A 26,751-nucleotide genomic window follows, 5' to 3' on the forward strand; every position below is an offset into this window, starting at 1 on the left:
TCAAAGGGAGACCCCATGAGTCTGTTCAAAACCACATTTAGATCCCATCTGGGAGCTGGGTTAGAAATGGGGGGTGGGAGGGTGAATTCTCTTAACTCCTTCCATAAAAGCCTTAATAACGGGTATTTTCCACCACAACACTTTCTGTTGTGACGTCGTGTAGGCTGATAGAGCAGCTAGATGAACCTTTAGGGAATTAAAAACTAAACCTGAGTCTAACAAATGAGTTAGGTACAACACAATGTGGGTAAGCGAGTAGTCAATGTGATTGACGCCCTTGGTATTACACCAGATGACAATGCGTTTCCACTTACTGGAACAGCAATAACGAGTATTAGGTTTTCTAACCTCCCTGAGTATGTCCATGCATCTCTGAGGGAGTTGGAGGTGTCCAATCTCTATGACCTCAGGAGCCAGGCCGCTAATATCAGAGTTTGCGGGCCTGGGTGTAGTGTCTCCCATCTGTCCTGAGACATGTTGTACAGGTAGGGTAGTTTCACAGGGGGGAGGGGAGAGGGACATTATCATTAGATGAGCAAACCAGGGTTCGCGTGTCCACATGGGGGCCAGCAAAATCATGGTAACTGGTTTCTGGTGTATCTTGTGCACAATCTTGTTGAGTAGGGGAGTCGGGGGGGAAAAGCGTAGACAAATTTCCCTGACCATGTTATCCAGAGTCCGTTCCCCTTGGAGCGGTTCTGGGGTTACCTGGAGGCATAGTCTTAGCATTGGGCGTTCTCCTGAGTTGCAAATAGGTCGATCTATGGGAAGCCCCATTCTGCGAAGACGTTGGAGACAATGTCTTCGTGGAGACGCCATTCGTATACTACGGGTAGTGGGAAATCTCTGCTGAGCACGTCCGCTAGAAGATTGAGTTCTCCTGGAACGTGTTGTGACAGTAGGAACATCTTGTGTCTGAGAGCCCCCATCCAAATGTTCTGGGACAGCTTGGATAGCCCTGGAGAGTGTGTGCCCCCTGTTTGTTTAGGGAATACATGGCTGTGGTGCTGTCTGTAAGGACCAGGACTGTCTTCCCCTGTAGCTGTGTCTGAAAAGCCTTCAGTGCTTTGAATACGGCTAGCAGCTCTAACAGATTTATATGGTTGGACGCTAGTTGTGGGGACCACACTCCATGCACTGTCTGCTGAAGCAGGTGAGCCCCCACCCCGTGAGAGATGCGCCTGTCGTGAGAGTGAATTCTACTGCAGGAGTGGTGAAGGTCTACCACTTCAAGAGGTTTTCCCTCGACCACCACTGCAGAGAGATAACAAGGGCTGGCGAGACAACTACCAGATCTTCCCATTGTCCGCTGGCCTGACACCACTGGCTGTTGAGCCACTCTTGCATGGGACGCATGCGCAGCCGCGCATGGGGAAGTAAGTAAATGCATGACGCCATCATACATAGCAAGCGCATGGCCTTGCGTACCGTCACTTCCAGACTGGCTACATATTGAGGGATCTGAGAAAGGGACGGAAAGTCTGCGCAGGTGTGCTGCTGCTACTGCCAGGACCTTCATAAACACCCTTGGCGCAGAGGCAATGCTGAAGGGGAGTACTTTGAATTGAAAGTGCTTGTCCTCTATCATGAACCTTAGATATTTTCTGTGTGCTGGCAACATTGAAATATATGAAAGTATGCATCTTTCATTACCACCAGGGGGCGCAGAGGCTCGGCTGCCTGTACCGGTGCCTCCTTACCTCAGGCTGAATCTTTTAAAAAATAAATCATTAATTACAACAATTTACTACCCTACCTCCTTCCGATCTTGTTTCTAGAGCCCGGGGGCTCCTCAGACAGCACTCTCACTGAAAACCGGAGCTGCACTTACCTGATCCTGGACCGATCCTCCGGCGAGGCCTCCACCTGCTCCTTGTCGGCGAGTCTTTCCTGATTCTCTGTGCCTGCCCACCTTCTGCGAGCTGCGACTGCGGTGTGGGCCCACTTCTGCCTCTCCGCTCCCAGCTCCCGCTCATCTGCGGCCGGATTTCACACCACTGCGGGACATCCATCGGAGGACTCAGCCTGTCCCTGCTGCGGCATCTTCCCGCTCAGAGCCTACCCGCCTTGGCCTCCTCAAGCTCAGTAGCCCCCCCACTGCGGCCAATACAGCCTGCAGGCCCACGCTGCCCTCCTGTACTCCGCTGCAGACCTGCCTTTCGAGGGCACTGGCCGGTCCCTGCCGCAACCTCTCCCTACTCTGTTGCCGTCCCCGCTGCGGCCGACACGGCCACTAGGACCACGGTGCCATCCCGCTCTCCACTGGAGGCCTGCCTCTAGAGGGCTCCGGCCGGATACCCTGCTGCTGCCTCTTCCGGGTTCTGAGGCCATCCCCGCTACGGCCGACGCAGCCACCGGGACCGCAGTGCCCCCCCCCCCACCGATTGCTGCGTGCCGTCCTTGGAGAGTTCCACCCTGTCCAGTCTGTGGCCTATTCCAATTTGTGGCCATCCCCCCGCAGCATCCGGCACAGCCTCTGTGACCACGGCGCCCACCCGCTCTTCGCTACAGGCCATCCACTGGAGGATCCAGCCTGTCTCAGCAGCGGCCTCCTCCCGCTTGATGTCCATCCCCCGCTGTGGCCAACACTGCCTCCAGGATTGCAGTGCCGTCCCGCACTCCAACACCACCATCTGCGGCGATGACTGCAGACATTGGAATACATATGTTCCCCGGCATTCCCATTTATTGCTGTGAACCAATGGCTGGCGGACTGCGTCTGCACCACCTGATACCATCTCCTGCAGCAGTCCACTAACCACCACTGCCTAACGGTTACTTCACTACTGTGCAGCCTGATACCTTACAGTCTGCATCCTAGACATGTTCTTCCGTCTCAACCTTCATTTCCTTTGTCTAACTGAAACCTGGATCCCCCCCCACAACACCTCTGTACCCGCTTCCCTAACCCCCTCCTCATCTTCCTTCTCTCACATCCCTCGTGCTACTGGCCGTGGTGGAGGTATCAGCCTCCTCTACCACCTTAAATACCTTTCCTCCTCCTCTTTACCATCTCTTCCTTCTTTTCCTTCCTTCGAATTTCTCTACAAATCTTTCTCCTCTCCTCACCCCATTTCCTTTCTAATCATCTATCGACCTCCTGGTCCTCTTTCTTCCTTCTATGAAGGCCTTGACCACCTCCTTGCACTTATATCTCCCTCTGCCTCTCCTCTAACTGTACTCGGTGACTTCAACCTTCACTTATCTTCTTCCCCTCATTCCTCATCCCTCTTCTCCATTGTTGACTCTTACCTCCTTTCCCCTCTTCCTTGTTCTCCTACTCACTCCTCTGGCTCCAATCTAGACCTCATTTTCAATTCTTCCTACCCTTCTTCTCCTGTCTCTACTCTTCCTATCTACCTCTCCGATCATACCTTACTCTCCTTCTTCCTTACTCCCCTTCCACACCCACCTGACACTAGGCCCTCTCCCCCCATCTTCTCACGACAGCACCTTCGCAACTTTGATCCCTCCTTCTTCATTGACACCTGCTCTTCTTCTCTTCTCTCTCCGCGATTTCTCTTTACTATCCGCCAATGACACTCTATCCTCTCTCTCCTCCTCTATTTCCTCTTCCCTTGATCAACTCTAACCCCTTTCTTTCTTCCGTCCAACCCGGAAACCCTCTCAACCATGGCTTACCCCTCAACTTCTCTCTATGCAACGCCTCCTCAGACGTCTTGAGAGACTCTGGCTCAAATCTCCTTCACTTTCCAACAAAACCTCTTATTTTTCGCACCACTCTCTTTATGACTCTTGTCTGACCTCAGATAAACAATCCTACTACTCTAGCCTTCTTCAATCCCAAGCCTCTCATCCTTGCCTCATCTTGCAAACTCTCTCACGACTTCTCTCCCCTCCTACCCCTGATCCCTCATCCTCCTCTACCCTGTCTCCTTCTGACTTTGCTAACTTCTTCTCCTCCAAGATTCTTGCCCTTCGGCAACAAATCAGCTGTTCCTCTTTTCCCCCCTCCTCTCCTCTGCCTCTCCCATCCACCTTAATGTCCATCTTCTCACCTGTTTCCCCCTCTGAAGCCTCCACCCTAATCTCCAAAGCCCACCCTACATCCGCCCCTACTGACCCTCTCCCATCCCTCCTTATCCCCAAGATCTACCCTCTTCTCATCCCCTACCTTACTTCCTTCTTCAACACCTGCCTTTCATCGGCCACCTTCCCCTCTGCTTTCAAACATGCCACTATCATCCCTATTTTGAAGAAACCTTTGGCTGATCCCCTTCTTACCTCTAACTTCTGTCCTATTTCTCTTCTTCCATTCCTCTCTAAGCTGTTAGAGCGCATTGCCTACTCCCAGCTCTCAACCTTTGTCACCAATCTCTCCCTCCTACCCCCTTCCCAATCAGGCTTCCGTCCTAAACACTCTCCTGAAACTGCTCTTACATATATGCTTAACTCCCTTCTCTCTGCTCGACACTCTAAGCAATCCTCAGTCCTCATTCTTCTTGACCTCTCTGCTGCGTTCGACACTGTCGATCACCCCCTCCTTCTTAACACACTCTCCTCCTTTGGATTCACAGGCTCTGTCCTTAACTGGCTATCCTCGTACCTCTCCTCCCGCTCTTTCACTGTTTCCTGGGGTGGCCGGTCCTCTCCATCCCAACCTCACTCTATACCCCCCTCCTTGCCCCTGTTATCTCCTTGTTTGGCATTTCACACCATGTCTATGCCGACGACACTCAACTCTTCCTTTCTTTCTCTTCCTTCTCATCCGACCTCCACCTGAAACTCTCTTCCTACCTTACTGCCATAAAAAACTGGATGTCTTCCCGCTTTCTCTCCCTCAACAACGACTGAAGTCGTCTTTTTTCCCCTCCAACTCTCTTCCCCCTCCCTCCCTTCCCCTCACCCTTTCATTAATTTCCCTCTCACTAATCTCCCTATCTCTCTCCATGCCTGTAACTTAGGCATCCACTTTGACTCCTCTCTCTCTTTCTCCCACCATATCTCTCTCACTTCTCGTGCCTGTCGCTACCACCGCTTCAATATTCGCAAAATCCGCTCTTCTCTCACATTTCATGCTACTAAACTTCTAATCTCCTTTCTTATCATCTCTCGCCTCTTCTACTGCTCCTCCTTACTCTTTGGCCTACCTACTTCTCATCTTGATCCTCTCAAGTCTATCTACCAAACTGCTGTCCGTACCCTCTGTCTCCTTACCTCCCGTGACTCTATCTCAGCTTCCCTCTCCTCCCGTGGATGGCTTCCATTTCACTCTCAACTTAAATTTCACTTCCTCTGCCTTGTCTACAAATCTCTCCATGGACTCGCTCCCCCCTACCTCTCCTCCCTCCTCTCTTTCTACACTCCCTCCCGCTCCCTTCGTTCAGCTGATCAGTTCCTTCCGACTGTCCCTCTGTCCCCTTGTGCCCCCTCCCGTTTCCGCTCATTCCAGCTCCTAGCTCCTCTGCACTGGAACTCCCTACCTCTCTCAATTCGTTCTATTCCTACTTTCCCTCCTTTCGCACCTCCCTTAAATCTCTCCTTCTCCACCCCCACCTTAAAACTCCCTCCCCTTCCTGCTCCCCCTCCTTTCTTTCTCATTTCCCTTGATTCCCTCCCTCCACTCCCTACCACCCCTCTCTCACCTTCCCCCCTCTCCTCCTCCTCCTCCCCTCCTCGCCCCCACATTCCCACTGCTTTTCTCTCCCTATTCCCTTCAGTCTTATTGCTCTTCTTAATGGTTTGTTAATTGATTGATTCATTCTGTAATTTGCTTCTACCGTTATATTGTTGTTATGTTCTTTGTATCAAGTTGTTCAATTGTGCAGCGCTTTGGCGTAAAGCGATACATAAACTAATAAATACAAATACAAAATGTCCAATGTTGCCATGTAATCCCCCTGTTTCAACAGTGGGATTACTTCCTGCAGGGTTACCATATGAAACATTTGAAGTTTGACAAATGTGTTCGCTGGGCGCAAGTCTAACACAGGGCACATGGTGAGGTCCTTTTTGGGTACAAGGAAGTACACTGAATAAATACCCTTGTTTACCTGACGAATAGGGACGGCTTCTATGGCGTCCTTTCCCAGAAGTGCCTCTACTTCTTGTATTAGGATTCGCAGATGGTCTGGCGTCAGGCGTCATGCTCTGGGCGGTCTGAATTGTGGGGGTCGGGCGAATTCCACACAGTACCCGTCGGCAACCGTTTTTAGAACCCACTGGTGTGATGTAATACCCCCCCATGCCGAAAGGAAAGATGTTAAGCACCCCCCGACCGGGGTGACATGGGAGGGTACCTGGATCTGTAGGTAATTTCTGACCAGAGGCTGTGGCTCCCCTGGAGTTGGGGCCTCTGCCTCTGCCTTTCCCGCTCCGCCGACCCCTAAATGGATAGTTGGCGGGGGTGCTGGATGCTTGTCCTGAGTTCCAGGTGTTTCCCGTATTGTACATGTTTTGTGCGGAACGGGATTGGCCTTGAAAGGACCGGCTGGAACCGCTTCCCCTCTGGGGGGGGGAGGGTTTTTGTGTAATTTGCTGAAGGGACTTAAGAGTCTTGTACTCTTTTTTTGGCAGTCTCTAGAGCATCGTCAACTGCTTTACCAAAGAGATTCGACTCCTTGATAGGTTTCTTAATAAGGGCTGCTTGGGTCGCCGGCTTGAAGCCTGAGTTTCGGAGCCAAGCGTGCCGTTTGAGCAGGGTGCCCTGAGCTAGGGATCTTCCTGCCGTCTCTGCAGTATCCAGGGTGTTTTTTAGTACATTTTGGTTGACCTGCCTGCCCTTGGCCACAACAGCAAGTAATCTGGTTCTTGCAGGTTCAGAACCTCCTGGAGACCTCCTTGTATAAGGTTCCACTGTACATCGGCATAACTGGCAAGCAAAGTAGTGTTATTTGCTATGCGTATGGTAAAAGCAGCTGCCGTGGTAATTCTCATACCCAAGGCATAAATCTTTTTGACTCCTTATCGGGAGGTGCCTCTCCCGTAGCAAGGGGTACTCCCGTCCATTTCCGGGTGGTGGTAAACACTAGGTAGTCGGGAGTGGCGTGGCCTTTAATATATGTAGGGTCAGTAGGCGATGGCCAAAATAATTTCTCCACTCTTCGATTTGCTGCCATAGTCTGGGTTGGTGTGACCAGGGAAGGAGCCAATCTCCTTTTAATGGATTTCAGGAGAGGTATGGCTTGGCTGGAGGAGCGGGGGGATTTCTTTTAAGTATATCCTCCACGGATCCAGGTAGGGACTCCTGGGGTGGCGATTTTAAAATAATCTGCCACCTTTCTTAAGATGGCATTGAATGCCATCCGATCGTCCACCGGGGAAGCTTGGCGTGTCCTGGTCGTGAGTAGCGAGTGTCCATGGTTCCGTCTCAACCTGGTAAGTGTCCTTCCAGGCTTCTGTGGGATCTGCCTGGTCATCCACAGCGTAGTCTTGTAGGAAGGCAGTCTTCTCTTCCTCATCATAAATGTCCTGATAAGTGTCCATCTGGATCTCATCTTCTGGGTGGATGGAAGAGAACTGTTCTTGAGAAGGTCCACAATTTCTAGGAAATTAGAAACAGGCACAAAGGGAGGGTCCTCCCAAGGTCTCTTGGGAGAAGGCTGCTCTGAAAGTGAGACACTTTTCCAAACGGTCCATGCACCCTTCACATTTTTCTTTGGTCCATTTAGATGAACCAGAAGGGTGGAAAATGTTCATTTTCCTCCCTAAGGCGCCGGAATTTGTTTCCCATAGATCTAGCCAAAGGCTCCTGACTCTCCTCGTAATCTTCTTGAGCATCGGGGAGTTGCGGCCCGTCTTTCAACGTGTCCGTGGCCCTCTCCTTGTGTTTCGTTGCATCTTTAGGCTTCAGCCCCACTACCAAAGTAATCCTAGCAATGCTTTCGTCGATGTTCAACGAAGTGGGGCGTGCCCTATGACTAGGAGGCCTAGAGGTAGATTTTTCCCCTACCGGGGCCTTAGAGGGCGTCGGAGTGTCAGACGAGCGCGCTCCGACGGACGAATATGGTTTGGAGGGAGCGCCCTTATTTTTTGAAGGCCCAGTCGCAAGACGTTGTTGCGGATGCAGGGAAGGCTGTTGATCTTGAAGATCAGAGGATTCGATCGAAACTTTCGGCAGTCCTGTCAATGCTTTCGCCCATTTTGACGCTACCGTCAAAACCGGGGCAGGGGTTGTGTGTTTAGTGTGCCGATTTTGTACGCCCTTGTCGTGGGGTGTTTTCCCCATAGCGTGACTCGCGTCAGTCCTAGCGGGGCCGGGGACGGACGTGGCGGACCTAGAGGTGTCTGTCGTGAGGTCGAAGGCATCCGACATGGATGCCTGGTCATCACTAGTGCCCCCGTCACTTTCAGCGGGTGCTCCTGAAGCGTTTTAGGTAGACGGAGTCAACAGGCCGCGCACCGTGCTTCGTCGTGGTCAAGGGGTAGACAATTATTGCACTTATCGTGCTTGTCCTTCCAAGGGTATCTGGCCCTGCAAGGGGGGCAACACCTAAATACAAGCAGCCCTGCTCAGCAAAATAGAATTACTCCAATAAAGAATTCCGGCGCAATTCAATGCCTTACCCAACTACGACCAGCCTTCCTTACCTAACTACCATTCCCACCACACCACCAACTTGCTTTTCTCCTATCGTGACCTTCACTGAATCCGAAGTCCTCGACCACCTCCATCATCTTAAACCATCCATGTGCAAAAGAGACATTTGCCCTCCTAATATTGTTAATGAAGGCGCTGTCTCCCTCGCACCGCTCCTAACAGCATTCATTAATGCCTCATTTAAAACAGGCACTGTTCCCTCCAGCCTCAAAGAAGCTTGGGTGCGCCCTCTACTAATTAAAACCTCCCTAGACCCCACGCCCCAGAATAACTACCGTCCAATCAACACTGTCCTGTTCCTCCTAAAAATTCTGAACAAAGCGGCTCACAATCAAATTCAAGACTTCCTCAAATCCAATTCCATCCTGAGTAGGAGACAATCAGGGTTCCGCAAAGGCCACAGCACAGAAACCGCTCACCTAGACATTAAACACCTATTATTGGACCTCTCAACTGCCTTTGATCTTGTGGACTATAAGATTCTCACCTAGAATCTCACTAATGCAGCACAGTTCTCCAACAAAGCCTCTTCTTGGATAACAGCCTTCTTAAAAGAAAGAGCCATGAAGGTTTTCTCTAACCCAGGTGAGCGCGGCTCCCACCACCATCCACTACTGAGTCCTTCAAGGTTCATGCACAGCTCCTACACTTTATAACTTGTTCACAAAGCCGTTTGACGAATTGGACTCCTTAGTCATAGTCTACACCAACTATGCTGATGATACACAGGTACTCCTACCACTCTAAGGCTCCTATGACCAAGACGCTACAGCCCTCTATCCGATTTACAGCACCATCCAAGCATGGATAGCGTCCAACGGGCTATGTCTCAATGGAGACAAAACCGAGATAATTATTGGCCCCAAAGAAACACTTGCTAAATTGGGTAAAAAATACTGTAACTTCACCATCGACAACTCCCTCATTCCGGTCTCCTCCTTAGTAAAGACAGTAGTGGTCTACTTGGACTCCATTCTATCCATGACGCGACAGTTAAGCGCCATTGCCTCCACTTCAGTCCACACCACTAAGCGCATCAATGCGGTAAAGTCCTTCCTCTCCAAACAGAAATGTCTTTCAATTGCCAGAGCTACCAGTGGAGCGAAGAACAAGTTACTATCCAAACCGGTAACTTTCTTTTGACTGGATGTTCCTCCAATGTATTCCTCATCTATGACATGTAATGTCCACAGATGTGCTACTTCGGAATTTATTCCGGCAGAGGACGTCCTTGCAGCGGGTCAATGTCCCTCCGAGGCTCTCTGTCGAGGGTGACGTCATCAGATGTTATAAATAGCACGCACGGCCTTCGTAGCCTCAGTTCATGTTTTTTCCCCCTCACAACATGTGGCACACATGCCCTGAACACAGCATCAACTGCACGTAGCCTTGCAGGGCGTAAGTTATAATGGCATGGGATATTCTTGAGAGAGGTAGGGCTGGGAGGGCGATGAGGAATATGTTGGAGGAACATCCATTCAAAAGAACGTTACCAGTTGGGTAAGTAACTTGTTCTTCGAATGGATTGTGTCTTCCAACGTATTCCTCATTTATGACAGACTCCCAGAGAAGTAATAATGAGTGGAGGAGGGAAAAGAATTTAGATATATATCCAATTAAATGGCAGAGTAAAGCACTGCCTTACCAAAGGCAACATCCTGAGCATGGGAAGTATCCAGGGAGTAATGCTTAACAAAAGTGCTTAGACCACGTTGCATCGTCACATATTATTTTTATGGCACCCCCCTCTAGAGGACTGTCGAAGTAGCAATGGCTCTGGTGGAATGAGCCCGCAAACCCTCAGGAGGGTCCTCACAAGCCAAACAGTAGCATTCTGAAAGAGTGAGGATAATCCACCTCAACAAGGTCTGTTTAGAAACAGCTTGTCCTAACCGGTGTTCAGTACACCCCACAAAGAGCTGGTCGACCACTCGGAGTTTAGCCATCCTAGAGAGATAAAAGCTCAAGGCTCTTCTAGGATCCAACCTATGGAGTCTTTCATCTTCCTTACTAGGATGAGGAGGATAGAAAGTGGGCAGTACAACCTTCTGACTCAAATGAAATTGTGACACAACCTTAGGTAAAAAGGATGGACATACTCTCAATACAACCCTATCCTTGTGGAACAAAGGGTGGCTAAGAAGAAGATGCGACCCATCAAAGAGCATGTTGAGAAGGCGGGCCTACACATTGGGTGCAAAACCGAACTTCCGCAACCACGCAAAATCTGAACATCACAGTGCTCGTAGCCATGGACTAGGACAGTGTCCAACACAGACTGAAGGGATTCACACATGGCACCCTTGCCATCCCGCACAATAGCTATAAAGCCATCCCTTTCCTCCCCTTCGGGAATACGCTCAGCCGCAAGCGAAAAATATTCCACAGAGTGTGCGAAAATGTTGCCAGGGAACAGGTGGAGTTGGCCGATTTAAGCGCCATACTCCCAGCAGAAAATACCTTGCGCGCCCATCCATCCATGCGTTTATTGTCCCTATCAGGAAGGATGGTAGGGGACGGTGCTTGCTTCGAGGTGGCCGTAGCCGCCTGGACCACCAAACTCTTGGGAGTAGGGTGCATGGACAGGTAGCCAGGATCACTACTGGACGGGCGGTGTTTCTTTGACAATTACCAGCTAACCGCGGGAATAGACTCGGTAAGGTCATCCTGATCATAAGCAACCGGAGGCCTGGACCAACCCAGGTACTCTACAACCTTCAACATCAGTCTCCGATAGGAAGATTCGGCATGATCACCAGGCTCGGGCTTACCAAATTCCATGTAAGGAGTCGTGTCTAGGCCACTGGCATCATGCAAGGATTGACGCAGATCCTCAATCCGACTTTCATTGGAAATGAGCCACTCTGGAGCACCAGGCGCCCCATAAGAAAGACCAAAGGGCACATCCTCCTCCTCAGACTCCTGTTCCTCTTCAAAAATATTCTGGAGAGACTGAAAGAACTTTTTCCTAGGGAGAGGAGTACACCTCTTATCAGGGACAGGCTTCACAGACTTAGCAGCATCCTTCCTAGGAGGTGCAACAGCCACAGGGGCTTCCACCGGTAAATTATGCCCAATAGGCACCGATGGCATCAACATTTCCAACAGTGTCGACAAAGGCACTGAATGCTTCGAAGGCCTGATTGGGGGTAAAGACCCGATAGGCTCACTCAAAGAACACAGCGCTGATGGTGTCGACACCTTCTTTGACAATGCAGCAGGCCTTAACGGTTTAGTTGGAGACAACGACCGCGACCTGGACCTGGCACATCTCTGGCGATCCCATGATGCCTTGTCCGAACAGGACCTCGATGACTCCCGACATTTATCGCGCCTACTACCCGGGCCCGAGGGTGCACGAGCGTTGGACCGAGGCCGTTCCTTGCCGGCTTCAACTGAAGGCGCAGATGGAACTGTGCCGCTAGCTTGAAATATCTTTAACTCCCGAAAAGACTCCCATTCCTCGGGGGTAGAGGATTTAGTGGGGCATGACATTTTCTTCGAGTAGTCGGCATCCGACGAAGACGGGATAGGCGAATGGTGACGCTGCTTCCGGGACCGCCGCGAGGAAGAGTGGCGCGAACCAATCCTGGACCTAGATCTCCTGGAAGTCTTCCGACAAGGAGACTCTCTCGACTCATCAGTCGACATACCAGTATTTTTGGATTTACGGGGCTTGGAAACACAGCCTACCTTCAACTTCCCCTTACTCTCCTGCAAAGCCTTGGCAGTCAACGACTAGCACTTCGAGCAGTCGGCCCGGGCGTGGTCCTCGTCCAGGCGCCACAAGCAGATACGATGCTGGTCCGTGATGGACATCTTGGACCCACAGTCCCAACATTTCTTGAAGCCAGGCCGCAGCGTCGTCGGGGTGGAAGAAGAATACATAATCGCACAATACGAAGTAGAAGACACAAGGAGCGCGGAGTTCTCGAAGCAAACACGTATGTGGAAAAAACAGAACTGAGGCTACGGACGCCGTGCATGCTACATATAACATCCGATGACGTCAACCTCGACGGAGGTCTCCGAGGTACATCGACCCGACGCAATCGAGACAAGGACGCCCACACCGAAAAAAATTCTGAAGCAGCACAGCTGTGGACATTACATTTCATAGATGAGGAATACGTTGGAGGACACAATCCATTCGAAACTAGATTATTGTAATGTCCTCCTAGCAGGCACCTCTGCAAAAAATATAAAAAGACTCCAAGGCATAGAAAATAATGTCCTTAGAGCAGCATTAAATATACCAAAAAGGGGCCACATTGAACAAGCCAGGCGAGATGCTCACTGGCTCCCTGTGAAGGAACGGATTACATTCAAGACTCTAACCATTACACATAAATGCCTAACACTTTCAGCACCGCCCTACCTATCAGAGACTATTGTCAGAGATTCCTTCTCAAGCCCTAAAAGAACCTGCCACGCCAACCAACTGCACATCCCTCACATCAAAAGTACTCTGAGTGTATCTAAAAATGTATTATGTAACTAACTGTGTCTATCTAAAAAAAGAAATGTATTATGTAACTAAGTATGCTGTCTGTAACAGCGCCACAATGCCTTCGGGCTGCTGCACGCTTTAAAAATGTTAATAAATAAATAGATAAATAAATGGTGAACTCAGACTGCAAGATACTTACAGCAGTCTTAGCGAATAGACTTAAAAGTGTGTATAGACGCTATATAAATAAACAATCTATCAAATAGGTACTCCCGGGGAAGAACACCTCCTGGAACTTGAGACGACAGCATCACATTATAGACTGTATTAACAACATGCAAGAGGACTGCTCGGTCGCCTCGCTGGAAGCGGAAAAGGCATTTGACTCTGTTAGGTGGGACTGGATGTATGAGACGCTGGGGCGTTTTGGCATAAGAACTGGCTTTCTAAGGTGGGTGGGTATGGTTTATACAAAACCCATGGCAAGAGTGCAGACGGGGAGGCACATCTCTGGGTGCTGGGAAGTGAAAAAGGGCACAAAGCAGGTGTGCCTGCTGTTTATCTTGCCTCTCGAGCCATTGGCGGCCTTCCTGCGGTCAGAAAATGAGGGCACGGGGATAACAGTGGAAGGGACTAGACACGTTGTCTCGCTATATGCAGACGATATGCTACATTATATAAGATAGCCTGGCATCAACCTATCATACGTATTAGAGCTCCTGGACAGGTTCGCAGAGCTCTCGAAGAATAAGGATTAACTGGAAGAAGTCTTGCCTGTTCCCGCTGGGTGACATGAGGGGCCTTAGAAGGGAGCAGTTACCGGAATTGGTGCTGAAGTGGACCCCGCAGACGTTCAGGTACCTAGGGTTGAATATTAGGCATGATTTTCACGCCACCCATGAGCAGAACACACAGGTGTCGCTGGACAGCTGTGAGAGGTCCATGCAATTCTTGAGGAAGTTACCATTGTCGATAGCCGGCAGGGCAGCCCTATTGAAGATGGTTGCGCTCCCCCGCCTGCTGCTCCACTTTGTGAATATCCCATATGACATACCTGGGAGGTTCTTTCGGCATGTAGAAGCGATCACTGGGGAATTCCTCTGGAGAGGGATTCCTGGTTGCCCTGCAAAAGGGCTTGTTTGGAAGTGTCCCTGGGCCATCCAGTGGACTGTCTAGCTCGAACATAGGCACCCGTGCAACACTGTTGGGGCATCGAGTTTTGTCTTGAAACTTTGGGTAATCCTAGTTTGCACTGCAAATCACCTTCCCACCGAATTTCATCGTACCAGCTGCTTTGGGCCGCAAGAGAAACGGTTGTGTCGAATCGCAAGAGTTGGGTGCCCCTGCGTCACTGTCATACAGGGAAGGTCGCTGACAGCAGTTTTCCTGCGTTCCTTCTTGTGCACTGAGACCAGCTGCATTGGTGTTTTCTTTGTTCTTCAACTGAGACGAGAGATACAGCTCCTGTTGTAAACTGCACCTGCAGCGCCTGTGCACTTTGAAGCTGAACCAGGAGCTGGAAATCAAACCCCTGATGACCCCCCTCCAGACCTGCCAAGTCTGGGCCAAAACCGAGCTAAGGGCTGCGAGTACTGGTCCCTTGTTCATCCAATGCATTTTATGCACAGAGGATCCCTTTTGGTCCTCTACCTGGCTTGGGTACCTTCCGCTTCCTAAATCTATTCGAAAGTTGGGAATAGCTTTGTTCATTGCAGCAGATTCTGCCCATACTCTTGGAACCTGGTTTCACCCTTCAGAATCATGTCCCTAACGTTGCAAGCTCCTTTGTGACTTTTACGCACGACCACGTGCTTTTGCGCGCACATAGTACATTGAGCACAAGGCTCCAATCATCGTAGGGTTGGCCTTATACAGTTAGGGCTTTTCATTTCTGAAGATTGTCTATGCTATAAATATTGCCTGCCCTTTTCCCTTACAGGTATTGGTGAAGTTTAAAACTTTATTGCATTGATTCCAGTGACTGTAGATGTTTTACACAGTGTGTTGCTTGAGTGGTGTTTTTACTGTGGCTTTTCATTATTCACTTGTGTTTATTCTTGGGCCTAATTGTATATTTTCGTATAGTACTGTCTAAGGATAATTCTTGGTGTTTCATTGTGTGTGCTCAGCAGGGACCTCTGATCACACCCGCTACTGCTGAGACTTAGGCTTGACTGCCCTCCAAGCTACTGTGAATTGGTCTGGTTCTCTTACCATAAGTGTCCCACCACTAACAAGGGTGGCCTCCCTAACTTTTGTTCACCAGAGCAGAGTTTACAAATCCATTCTAACAAAGAGGGGTAGTAAAGGAGGAGGAGGAGAGGTAAAATCAAAAGGTGGAGGCGGCAGCCGGGATGAGTGAAACACCAGAGGGACAGACAAATGGTGGGTGAAGTAACAAGGAGGGAGAGAGAGTAAGAGGGGGAAGATGAGCGAACAAGCCTGTATCTAACTGAGCAAGTGCAAGGCACTTCCCTAAGAACACTAGCGACTGGATAGGATAGAGATAGCTAGAAAGACCCTGACGGAGTTGAAAGAGCCATCGTCTTAGGTAGTCATCTGTAGCCTAAGACAGTCCTAGACAGTAGGTGTTAACGATCAGTGGTATTAACCATGGCTTGCATATGCTAGGGTTAGTGAGGAGCACCAAGGGAGACGAGACAGAAAGGAACGGCTCTAGGGCTCACAAAAATTGAATAATCACTCTTGAACCATCTTGGGGCCTCGTTTGCGTTATCAGTGACAACCACTAAAGAAAAATGTGGTGTGAGGGTGGTAAGAGACTAGATGAATAAGCACTGCTTCTCATAAAACAATTATGCTTACCCAGAATCAGAACCCAAGCAGAAACCTCTTAGAAATCTGTGCACTGCGCTCCAGGTGTCAAATCTATAAATGTTTTTCTGCAGATTTCTCATATTAAAAGCTAAATAAGCCGCTTTCCTTTCGAGTAGAGTGTACCTTGGCTTCTTATACAACTCATTTAGTTCTAGCTTTAAGCATAACCATACGACAACACAAGGGGTCATCACCACTTCAAAATAGCTTTTCTGTTTATTGGCTGTTCAAACCCAACAAAGAGTGGTTCAGATTAACAGAAATATTTTGTCTTTCTAGCATAGTGCAATGATATACAGTGGGTGTACAAATTCTTTTCTACAGGAGACCAAGGGTATTTGAAACAGGTGAAATAAACGTCTGTATGAACTAAGGGTGTGTACTTAACATTATCCTGTTCTCACGAGACACTGCAAATGTTTCAGCTTATCTGGTGATATTTCCTTCCCTTCACACTAAATAGGAAATATGTTTTACTTGCTTTCAACACATGCGCGCACTGCTGGGTTACTGACTGAGAATGGGCAAGCAATCTGGTGTTACGTTTAAATGGACAAACTGTAGAATAAGAGGAGTCATGCTTCTAAAAAAAAGTGAATGTTGTTCATGACAATTGGTTAAAATATGTTTGTTTCTTCTTTCTTGTATGGACAACCTGGCATGCCTATAAGATGTGAAAGCCAAGTTAATCTAGATCATGTTTGTGTGAACAATATCACTGGCATGTAATATTTATGAACATTCATCAAAAATACTTTATGGAAAAAAGGAGAAAAACAGAATAATTGCACATCTTACATCAAAAACTATATTTCATTATAGTGTACAATAAACAGAAGACCTTACAGTAGCAGTTAAGTTCATTTAAAAGCAAAAGAAAAATGCCCCTTTAGTTTATAGACACTTTACACTACAATTCGATATATACTTAAATAGCACACCTTTCGGTTTCCAGACTGACAAATTCAGATGATGATGGTTCTTCAGTGTACAGGCTGGGCAAATCAGAAGATCCAGCTTCTGGGGAAGAAACCATACCAGTGGGAATTGCATCTAGACCAATAAGGAGTACAAACTCCTATCAGTCTTCGTAATAGGAAAATAACATTTATTCGGCAGCTGCAAAAACACAGAACAAACAAGATAAGATGACGAAATAAATGAAAACAGTAAACAAGCTTAAGTAGACAAAATTGCTCTTAAATCGAAGGAAAAAAACAAATTGACAGATTTGAATCCATCTAAGTCTACATGCATTGTCCACTTCATCAACCATGACAGTTGATGAGCAATTTCCTGAACTGCTTCTCTAAAAAGCAACAGCCTAGCTAAAAACCAACCCTTAGCTCATCAAAGTTGGAAGTGTCTGCATTGAATATTAACTTAATGAGTAGAGTTTTCTCTTGTATGAAAAGGGAGTTATTACTTCATTTTGAGCCTTCGGAAGTACCTTGTTTGAAAATAAAAATCACACTGATAAAAGTCACATTTCAGTAACAGTGGAGAATTGACTGTTGCCATTCTAGTCAGATAAGGCACTCTGAATAGCAAATCCTTAAGTTAATTTTTAGTTGTAGCCATTAGGTGGCGATGAAGCGCAACATATAGTCCGAAACTATTTAATTGGAGTACAACTTGGAGGGAGAAGACATTTAAAAAGGGATCTATGTGATATTAACGAAAACAATAACACCGAAACACATTGAAAGTGATTCCATTTGTGTTTTAAAGGCACTAAACACCCTCCCCAACATATTTTAGGACTGGTGCAGTTATATTCTCAAACTCCAGGCCTAGAATATTTGGGGAAGGTTTTGAATAGTGCCTTTAAAAAAAATATCGAATCATTTTCGATGTGATTTGGTGTTATCGTTTTAGTTAATATCACTGGATACCGTAAAAAGGAACACCCTGCTTGTGGGTGTTTGGTTATTAAGCCACCCACTGACTGCCCATGGCCATGGCAATACCTATCATCATTCCCATCCACTACTTGCCCTTCCACTCCCAAAGCACATTCTCCTGTGATCCCTTTAAGCTAGATATGATGGTATGATATGGCATTCATAACGCGCCTATACACAGGTGTTTCAAGGTGCGACAAGGCAATGGAGGGGAACAGAGGGAAGACAGACAGCGATCCTACTAGGCCAGGTGTCAATCATATCGCGCAAGTGCATGGGAAGGGGACAGGGGAGAAGTGTGGGGTGGGAAGGGGGAGAGGACAGTGCAGTACACGGGATAAGAAAATAAATAACAATAGGTAAAGTACGGCCAGCAGGTGGCAAGTGCAAGTGCAGACAACAGGTGTCAAGTGCTGGTAGTGGGACTGTAGGGATACAGAAAACAGTCCCCAAGTGCGGGTTTGCCAAGAGGGCAGTGCAGGAGCGCGACTGGCGGGGGAGGGGGCCTGGGCCCGAGATCAGACGGCGCCCAGGCAACCAGTGCAAAGTCAGTGTCAGCCAGGAAGTCAGCAAGGGAGAGGAGGAGAAAAAACAGAAGCAAAGGTTTTGAGGTGCTTCAGGAACCGAAGATGATTCTCCTCCAGTTTCAGGGAGGCAGTGAGGCTGTTCCAGAGGGAGGCCCCAGCAGAAGAAAGAGATCTACCACCAACTCGTTGCTTGGAGAAGCGACTGACACTGAGGGAGTTTGAGGCAGATGAGCGAAGAGCTCAAGAAGGAAGGTATTTAGGAAGAGAGAGTTGAAGGCTACCTATCCTATCCAGCAGTAGCACCAAATTTTGGCCTGCAAGTGTTATTTGTAAACATCCTGCCAGGGATTAAGGGATTATTGGCTTAGTTGCAGCTGTAACATGTGCTACTGGTGTAATAAAAACGTCTTACACGAGTGTGCCTTCAGCCAATTGACTTATCTGTTTCTCACACCAAAGTCCAGATAAAAACAAGCATTGAAAAAGCCAACAGTTTTGGCTTGTGTATAAGTATTCGAGAGGCATTTCGTAGGCACTGCCATCATACGGCCAGAAAATCACACCATTTTGTAGCAGTTGCCATGTTACGGCCAGGTACTACTATAATGGCAGTGTGCATGAAATGTGTATCCCATGCCTACGCAAAAGCCAAAACTGTTAGCTTTACTAATGCTTGTTATATTTTGGCATCCAACTGACCCTACCATTCTCATAGGAAGCATACACATCAGAAAAATGACAAACACTATGACAAAGGCATTTTAAGTGGAGAGTGCACCATTAATTCCCACTAAAATAATACAGGCTTTATTCTAGTCCCAAAATACATATGAGGTCAGAGGAATAAAGAACCAAGAAACCTATCACCAAAATTATTTTAAAAACAAATAGGTTCGTTCAGTGTGGTGCTGAACTGCAATGGCTATTGCTGCTGAGTGCCCCACCTAATCAAATTCTGTTTTTGCCCTGATCAAGCGGTTATCATTCAAGTGTGCATGCATGGACTACAGTACGTGACAGATCTAATCAGGCCACAAGTGGCTGTCTGAATTTATACCACCTTCAAATTTCTCCCTCGCCCATCTCCAAATGGGAAAGGGTGCCCCTGAAGCTTTGTACTGAGTCAATAATTCCAGAATCAAAGACTAGTCACATCCACGCTACTGACATGCTACTTGCAAAATGTTATAGCCTGTCAAAACCTACCGCACGCATAACGCAAGCACAGAGTCGGATGACCGGCAATATCTTTTTTTTGTTGCTACAGGAGTTCTTATAACCTTTCTTTTGTAAGAAACAAATCGAACATAAACTACCCTTAAAATGCCAACAGAAAAAACAAGTATTAGCAGGCAATGAGAACTGGAAATAGAAGTGAAAAGGTTAAAAATGTTACTCTGTATCTGAATGAATCAGCTAAAAATATCTTCAATAATGGTTGAGAAATAAGAAATTATACATAAAAATAGGTCACAACAAATAGGGTTAGAGGCAATCCTGAGTGAAGGAATGAAACAGCGGTTCTGCTTCTTTCAATTCAAAGAAATTGGCATAAATTACACATTAGCAATAGCTTTTATCACACTGCTGTGGAAATGTTAATAGACTTAGCTCTTTTTCTTGTAGCACACAGCCTCAAAACTTGCTAAAGCGATATTCAGAATATAATTCTGAAATGGCTTCACTAAAAACAACAAAGCCGAAATGTGCTAAATGTGTTGCTTATTTTTAATAGGGGAGGGGGAGGGGGCATCCTCTCCCCCTTCTCCCCCCCTTGTCGTGGTGGAAGGACAAACCAGGGGGGGAGGGGGGGGGAGCGGGCCTGCGCCTGTCGCGCCGGGGGGGGGGAGCTGGCCTGCCTCTCGCGCCGGGGGGGGAGGAGGGGAAGCTGGCCTGCCTCTCGCGCGGGGGGGGGGAGCTGGCCTGCCTCTCGCGCGGGGGGGGGGGGGGGAGCTGGCCTGCCTCTCGCGCGGGGGGGGGGGGGGAGCTGGCCTGCCTCTCGCGCGGGGGGGGGGGGGGGGGAATTTAAGCTGGCCTGCCTCTCGCGCGGGGGGGATGGAAGCTGGCCTGCCTCTCTCGCGCGGGGGGGGGGGGAGGAGGGAAGTTGGCCTGCCTCTCTCGCGCGGGGGGGGGGGAGCGAAGTTGGCCTGCCTCTCTCGCGTGGGGGGGGGGGGAGCGAAGCTGGCCTGCCTCTCGCACGGTGGGGGGGGGGGAGAGCTGGCCTGCCTCTCGCACGGTGGGGGGGATTTAAGCTGGCCTGCCTCTCTCGCGCGGGGGGGGATTTAAGCTGGCCTGCCTCTCTCGCGCGGGGGGGGGGGGGATTTAAGCTGGCCTGCCTCTCTCGCGCGGGGGGGGGGGGGATTTAAGCTGGCCTGCCTCTCTCGCGCGGGGGGGGGGGGATTTAAGCTGGCCTGCCTCTCTCGCGCGGGGGGGGGGGGGGGGGGATTTAAGCTGGCCTGCCTCTCTCGCGCGGGGGGGGGGGGGGGGGATTTAAGCTGGCCTGCCTCTCTCGCGCGGGGGGGGGGGATTTAAGCTGGCCTGCCTCTCGCGCGCGGGGGGGGGGGATTTAAGCTGGCCTGCCTCTCGCGCGCGGGGGGGGGGGGGGGGGGGGGGATGGAAGCTGGCCTGCCTCTCGCGGGGGGGGGGTGGAAGCTGGCCTGCCTCTCGCGCTGGGGGGTGGGGGTGGAAGCTGGCCTGCCTCTCGCGCGGGGGGGTGGGGGTGGAAGCTGGCCTGCCTCTCGCGCGGGGGGGTGGGGGTGGAAGCTGGCCTGCCTCTCGCGCGGGGGGGGTGGAAGCTGGCCTGCCTCTCTCGCGCGGGGGGGAGGAGGGAAGCTGGCCTGCCTCTCTCGCGCGGGGGGGGGGGGAGGAGGAGGGAAGTTGGCCTGCCTCTCTCGCGCGGGGGGGGGGGGGGAGGGAAGTTGGCCTGCCTCTCTCGCGTGGGGGGGGGGAGCGAAGCTGGCCTGCCTCTCGCACGGTGGGGGGGGGGGGAGAGCTGGCCTGCCTCTCGCGCGGGGGGGGGGGGGGATTTAAGCTGGCCTGCCTCTCTCGCGCGGGGGGGGGGGGATTTAAGCTGGCCTGCCTCTCTCGCGCGGGGGGGGGGGGGGATTTAAGCTGGCCTGCCTCTCTCGCGCGGGGGGGGGGGGGGGGGGGGGGGGATTTAAGCTGGCCTGCCTCTCGCGCGGGGGGGGGGGGGGGGGGGGGATTTAAGCTGGCCTGCCTCTCGCGCGGGGGGGGGGGGATTTAAGCTGGCCTGCCTCTCGCGCGGGGGGGGGGGGGGGGGGGGGGGGATTTAAGCTGGCCTGCCTCTCGCGCGGGGGGGGTTAGGGGTGGAAGCTGGCCTGCCTCTCGCGCGGGGGGGGATTTAAGCTGGCCTGCCTCTCGCGCGGGGGGGGGGGGGGATTTAAGCTGGCCTGCCTCTCGCGCGGGGGGGGGGGGGGGATTTAAGCTGGCCTGCCTCTCGCGCGGGGGGGGGGGATTTAAGCTGGCCTGCCTCTCGCGCGGGGGGGGGGGGGGGGGGGGGGGGGGGGGGGGGGGGGGGGGGGGGGGGTTGGAAGCTGGCCTGCCTCTTGCGCGCGGGGGGGGGGGTGGGTGGAAGCTGGCCTGCCTCTCTCGCGCGGGGGGGGGGGGGGTGGGGCTGGAAGCTGGCCTGCCTCTCTCGCGCGGGGGGGGTGGGGGTGGAAGCTGGCCTGCCTCTCTCGCGCGGGGGGGGGGGGGGGGGGGGGGTCGAAGCTGGCCTGCCTCTCGCGCGGGGGGGGGGGTCGAAGCTGGCCTGCCTCTCGCGCGGGGGGGGGTGGGGGGAGGGAAGCTGGCCTGCCTCTCGCCGCGCGGGGGGGGGGGAAGAGGGAAGCTGGCCTGCCTCTCGCCGCGCGGGGGGGGGGGGGAAGAGGGAAGCTGGCCTGCCTCTCGCCGCGCGGGGGGGGGGGGAAGAGGGAAGCTGGCCTGCCTCTCGCCGCGCGGGGGGGGAGAGATCGAAGGGAAGCTGGCCTGCCTCTTGCGCGGGGGGGGGGGGGGGGAGAGAGAGAGAGGGAAGGGAAGCTGGCCTGCCTCTCGCGCGGGGGGGGGGGGGGGGGGAGAGAGAGGGAAGGGAAGCTGGCCTGCCTCTCGCGCGAGGGGGAAGGGAAGCTGGCCTGCCTCTCGCGGGGGGGGAGAGGGGGAAGCTGGCCTGCCTCTCGCCGCGTGGGGGGGGGGGGAAGAGGGAAGCTGGCCTGCCTCTCGCCGCGCGGGGGGGGGGGAAGAGGGAAGCTGGCCTGCCTCTCGCCGCGCGGGGGGGGAGAGATCGAAGGGAAGCTGGCCTGCCTCTCGCGCGGGGGGGGGGGGGGGGGAGAGAGAGGGAAGGGAAGCTGGCCTGCCTCTCGCGGGGGGGGGGGAGAGGGAAGGGAAGCTGGCCTGCCTCTCGCGCGGGAGGGGAGGGAAGGGAAGGGAAGCTGGCCTGCCTCTCTCGCGCGGGAGGGGAGGGAAGGGAAGGGAAGCTGGCCTGCCTCTCTCGCGCGGGAGGGGAGGGAAGGGAAGCTGGCCTGCCTCTCTCGCGCGGGAGGGAAGGGAAGGGAAGCTGGCCTGCCTCTCTCGCGCGGGAGGGAAGGGAAGGGAAGCTGGCCTGCCTCTCTCGCGCGGGAGGGGAGGGAAGGGAAGCTGGCCTGCCTCTCTCGCGCGGGAGGGGAGGGGAGGGAAGCTGGCCTGCCTCTCTCGCGCGGGAGGGAAGGGAAGGGAAGCTGGCCTGCCTCTCTCGCGCGGGAGGGGAGGGAAGCTGGCCTGCCTCTCTCGCGCGGGAGGGGAGGGAAGCTGGCCTGCCTCTCTCGCGCGGGAGGGGAGGGAAGCTGGCCTGCCTCTCTCGCGCGGGAGGGAAGGGAAGCTGGCCTGCCTCTCTCGCGCGGGAGGGGAGGGAAGGGAAGCTGGCCTGCCTCTCTCGCGCGGGAGGGAAGGGAAGCTGGCCTGCCTCTCTCGCGCGGGAGGGAAGGGAAGGGAAGCTGGCCTGCCTCTCTCGCGCGGGAGGGAAGGGAAGGGAAGGGAAGCTGGCCTGCCTCTCTCGCGCGGGAGGGGAGGGGAGGGGAGGGAAGCTGGCCTGCCTCTCTCGCGCGGGAGGGGAGGGAAGGGAAGGGAAGGGAAGCTGGCCTGCCTCTCGCGCGGGAGGGAAGGGAAGGGAAGCTGGCCTGCCTCTCGCGCGGGGGAGGGGAGGGAAGGGAAGGGAAGCTGGCCTGCCTCTCGCGCGGGGGAGGGAAGGGAAGCTGGCCTGCCTCTCGCGCGGGGGAGGGAAGGGAAGCTGGCCTGCCTCTCGCGCGGGGGAGGGGAGGGAAGGGAAGGGAAGCTGGCCTGCCTCTCGCGCGGGGGAGGGAAGGGAAGCTGGCCTGCCTCTCGCGCGGGGGAGGGGAGGGAAGCTGGCCTGCCTCTCGCGCGGGGGAGGGGAGGGGAGGGAAGCTGGCCTGCCTCTCGCGCGGGGGAGGGGAGGGAAGCTGGCCTGCCTCTCGCGCGGGGGAGGGGAGGGAAGCTGGCCTGCCTCTCGCGCGGGGGAGGGGAGGGAAGCTGGCCTGCCTCTCTCGCGGGGGAGGGGAGGGGAGGGAAGCTGGCCTGCCTCTCGCGGGGGAGGGGAGGGGAGGGAAGCTGGCCTGCCTCTCGCGGGGGAGGGGAGGGGAGGGAAGCTGGCCTGCCTCTCGCGGGGGAGGGGAGGGGAGGGAAGGGAAGCTGGCCTGCCTCTCGCGCGGGGGAGGGGAGGGAAGCTGGCCTGCCTCTCGCGCGGGGGAGGGGAGGGAAGCTGGCCTGCCTCTCGCGCGGGGGAGGGGAGGGAAGCTGGCCTGCCTCTCGCGCGGGGGAGGGGAGGGAAGCTGGCCTGCCTCTCGCGCGGGGGAGGGGAGGGAAGCTGGCCTGCCTCTCGCGCGGGGGAGGGGAGGGAAGCTGGCCTGCCTCTCGCGCGGGGGAGGGGAGGGAAGCTGGCCTGCCTCTCGCGCGGGGGAGGGGAGGGAAGCTGGCCTGCCTCTCGCGCGGGGGGGGGGGGGGGGGGGAGGGAAGCTGGCCTGCCTCTCGCGCGGGGGGGGGGGGGGAGGGAAGCTGGCCTGCCTCTCGCGCGGGGGGGGGGGGGGGGGGGGAGGGAAGCTGGCCTGCCTCTCGCGCGGGGGGGGGGGGGGAGGGAAGCTGGCCTGCCTCTCGCGCGGGGGGGGGGGGGGGGAGGGAAGCTGGCCTGCCTCTCGCGCGGGGGGGGGGGGGGGGAGAAGTTGGCCTGCCTCTCGCGCGGGGGGGGGGGGGGGGGGAGAAGTTGGCCTGCCTCTCGCGCGGGGGGGGGGGGGGGGGAGAAGTTGGCCTGCCTCTCGCGCGGGGGGGGGGGGGGGGAGAAGTTGGCCTGCCTCTCGCGCGGGGGGGGGGGGGGGAGGGAAGCTGGCCTGCCTCTCGCGCAGGGGGGGGGGAGGGAAGCTGGCCTGCCTCTCGCGCGGGGGGGGGGGGAGAAGTTGGCCTGCCTCTCGCGGGGGGGGGGGGGGGGAGGTTGGCCTGCCTCTCGCGCGGGGGGGGGGGGGGGAGAAGTTGGCCTGCCTCTCGCGCGGGGGGGGTGGGAAGCTGGCCTGCCTCTCGCGCGGGGGGGGTGGGAAGCTGGCCTGCCTCTCGCGCGGTGGGGGGGGGGGAGAAGTTGGCCTGCCTCTCGCGCGGGGGGGGGGGGGGGAGGTTGGCCTGCCTCTCGCGCGGGGGGGGGGGGGGGGAAGTTGGCCTGCCTCTCGCGCGGGGGGGGGGGGGGGAGAAGTTGGCCTGCCTCTCGCGCGGGGGGGGAGAAGTTGGCCTGCCTCTCGCGCGCGGGGGGGGTGGGAAGTTGGCCTGCCTCTCGCGCGCGGGGGGGGTGGGAAGCTGGCCTGCCTCTCGCGCGCGGGGGGGGTGGGAAGCTGGCCTGCCTCTCGCGCGCGGGGGGGGTGGGAAGCTGGCCTGCCTCTCGCGCGCGGGGGGGGTGGGAAGCTGGCCTGCCTCTCGCGCGCGGGGGGGGTGGGAAGCTGGCCTGCCTCTCGCGCGCGGGGGGGGTGGGAAGCTGGCCTGCCTCTCGCGCGCGGGGGGGGTGGGAAGCTGGCCTGCCTCTCGCGCGCGGGGGGGGTGGGAAGCTGGCCTGCCTCTCGCGCGCGGGGGGGGTGGGAAGCTGGCCTGCCTCTCGCGCGCGGGGGGGGTGGGAAGCTGGCCTGCCTCTCACGCGCGGGGGGGGTGGGAAGCTGGCCTGCCTCTCGCGCGCGGGGGGGGTGGGAAGCTGGCCTGCCTCTCGCGCGCGGGGGGGGTGGGAAGCTGGCCTGCCTCTCGCGCGGGGGGGGTGGGAAGCTGGCCTGCCTCTCGCGCGGGGGGGGGTGGGAAGCTGGCCTGCCTCTCGCGCGGGGGGGGGTGGGAAGCTGGCCTGCCTCTCGCGCGGGGGGGGGGTGGGAAGCTGGCCTGCCTCTCGCGCGGGGGGGGGTGGGAAGCTGGCCTGCCTCTCGCGCGGGGGGGGGTGGGAAGCTGGCCTGCCTCTCGCGCGGGGGGGGGTGGGAAGCTGGCCTGCCTCTCGCGCGGGGGGGGTGGGAAGCTGGCCTGCCTCTCGCGCGGGGGGGGTGGGAAGCTGGCCTGCCTCTCGCGCGGGGGGGGTGGGAAGCTGGCCTGCCTCTCGCGCGGGGGGGGTGGGAAGCTGGCCTGCCTCTCGCGCGGGGGGGGTGGGAAGCTGGCCTGCCTCTCGCGCGGGGGGGGTGGGAAGCTGGCCTGCCTCTCGCGCGGGGGGGGTGGGAAGCTGGCCTGCCTCTCGCGCGGGGGGGGTGGGAAGCTGGCCTGCCTCTCGCGCGGGGGGGGTGGGAAGCTGGCCTGCCTCTCGCGCGGGGGGGGTGGGAAGCTGGCCTGCCTCTCGCGCGGGGGGGGTGGGAAGCTGGCCTGCCTCTCGCGCGGGGGGGGTGGGAAGCTGGCCTGCCTCTCGCGCGGGGGGGTGGGTGGGAAGCTGGCCTGCCTCTCGCGCGGGGGGGGGGGGTGGGAAGCTGGCCTGCCTCTCGCGCGGGGGGGGGGTGGGAAGCTGGCCTGCCTCTCGCGCGGGGGGGTGGGAAGCTGGCCTGCCTCTCGCGCGGGGGGGGGGTGGGAAGCTGGCCTGCCTCTCGCGCGGGGGGGGTGGGAAGCTGGCCTGCCTCTCGCGCGGGGGGGGGTGGGAAGCTGGCCTGCCTCTCGCGCGGGGGGGGGGTGGGAAGCTGGCCTGCCTCTCGCGCGGGGGGGGTGGGAAGCTGGCCTGCCTCTCGCGCGGGGGGGGTGGGAAGCTGGCCTGCCTCTCGCGTGGGGGGTGGGGAAGCTGGCCTGCCTCTCGCGCAGGGGAGGGAAGCTGGCCTGCCTCTCGCGCAGGGGAGGGAAGCTGGCCTGCCTCTCGCGCAGGGGAGGGAAGCTGGCCTGCCTCTCGCGCAGGGGAGGGAAGCTGGCCTGCCTCTCGCGCAGGGGAGGGAAGCTGGCCTGCCTCTCGCGCAGGGGAGGGAAGCTGGCCTGCCTCTCGCGCAGGGGAGGGAAGCTGGCCTGCCT

At 55.3% G+C, this 26,751-nt stretch overlaps 1 protein-coding gene across 6 annotated transcripts in view; it reads right to left on the reverse strand.

The window, feature by feature from the left end:
* MBD5 (methyl-CpG binding domain protein 5) overlaps positions 1–26,751 on the reverse strand; it is an 802,917-nt gene that overhangs the window by 728,508 nt on the left and 47,658 nt on the right. For 5 of the 6 annotated variants that reach the window (XM_069616508.1, XM_069616506.1, XM_069616503.1 and 2 more), the window contains exon 2: positions 16,790–16,967. The exons of the other annotated variant lie outside the window; for it this stretch is intronic. The gene's annotated coding sequence lies outside the window, so the exon portion shown is untranslated. The remainder of the gene's footprint in view (positions 1–16,789; positions 16,968–26,751) is intronic. 6 annotated transcript variants of the gene reach the window in all.

This window comes from Ambystoma mexicanum, chromosome 9 (assembly GCF_040938575.1).
Source record: "Ambystoma mexicanum isolate Mex_15411 chromosome 9, UKY_AmexF1_1, whole genome shotgun sequence".
NCBI classification, from domain to species: Eukaryota; Metazoa; Chordata; class Amphibia; order Caudata; family Ambystomatidae; genus Ambystoma; species Ambystoma mexicanum.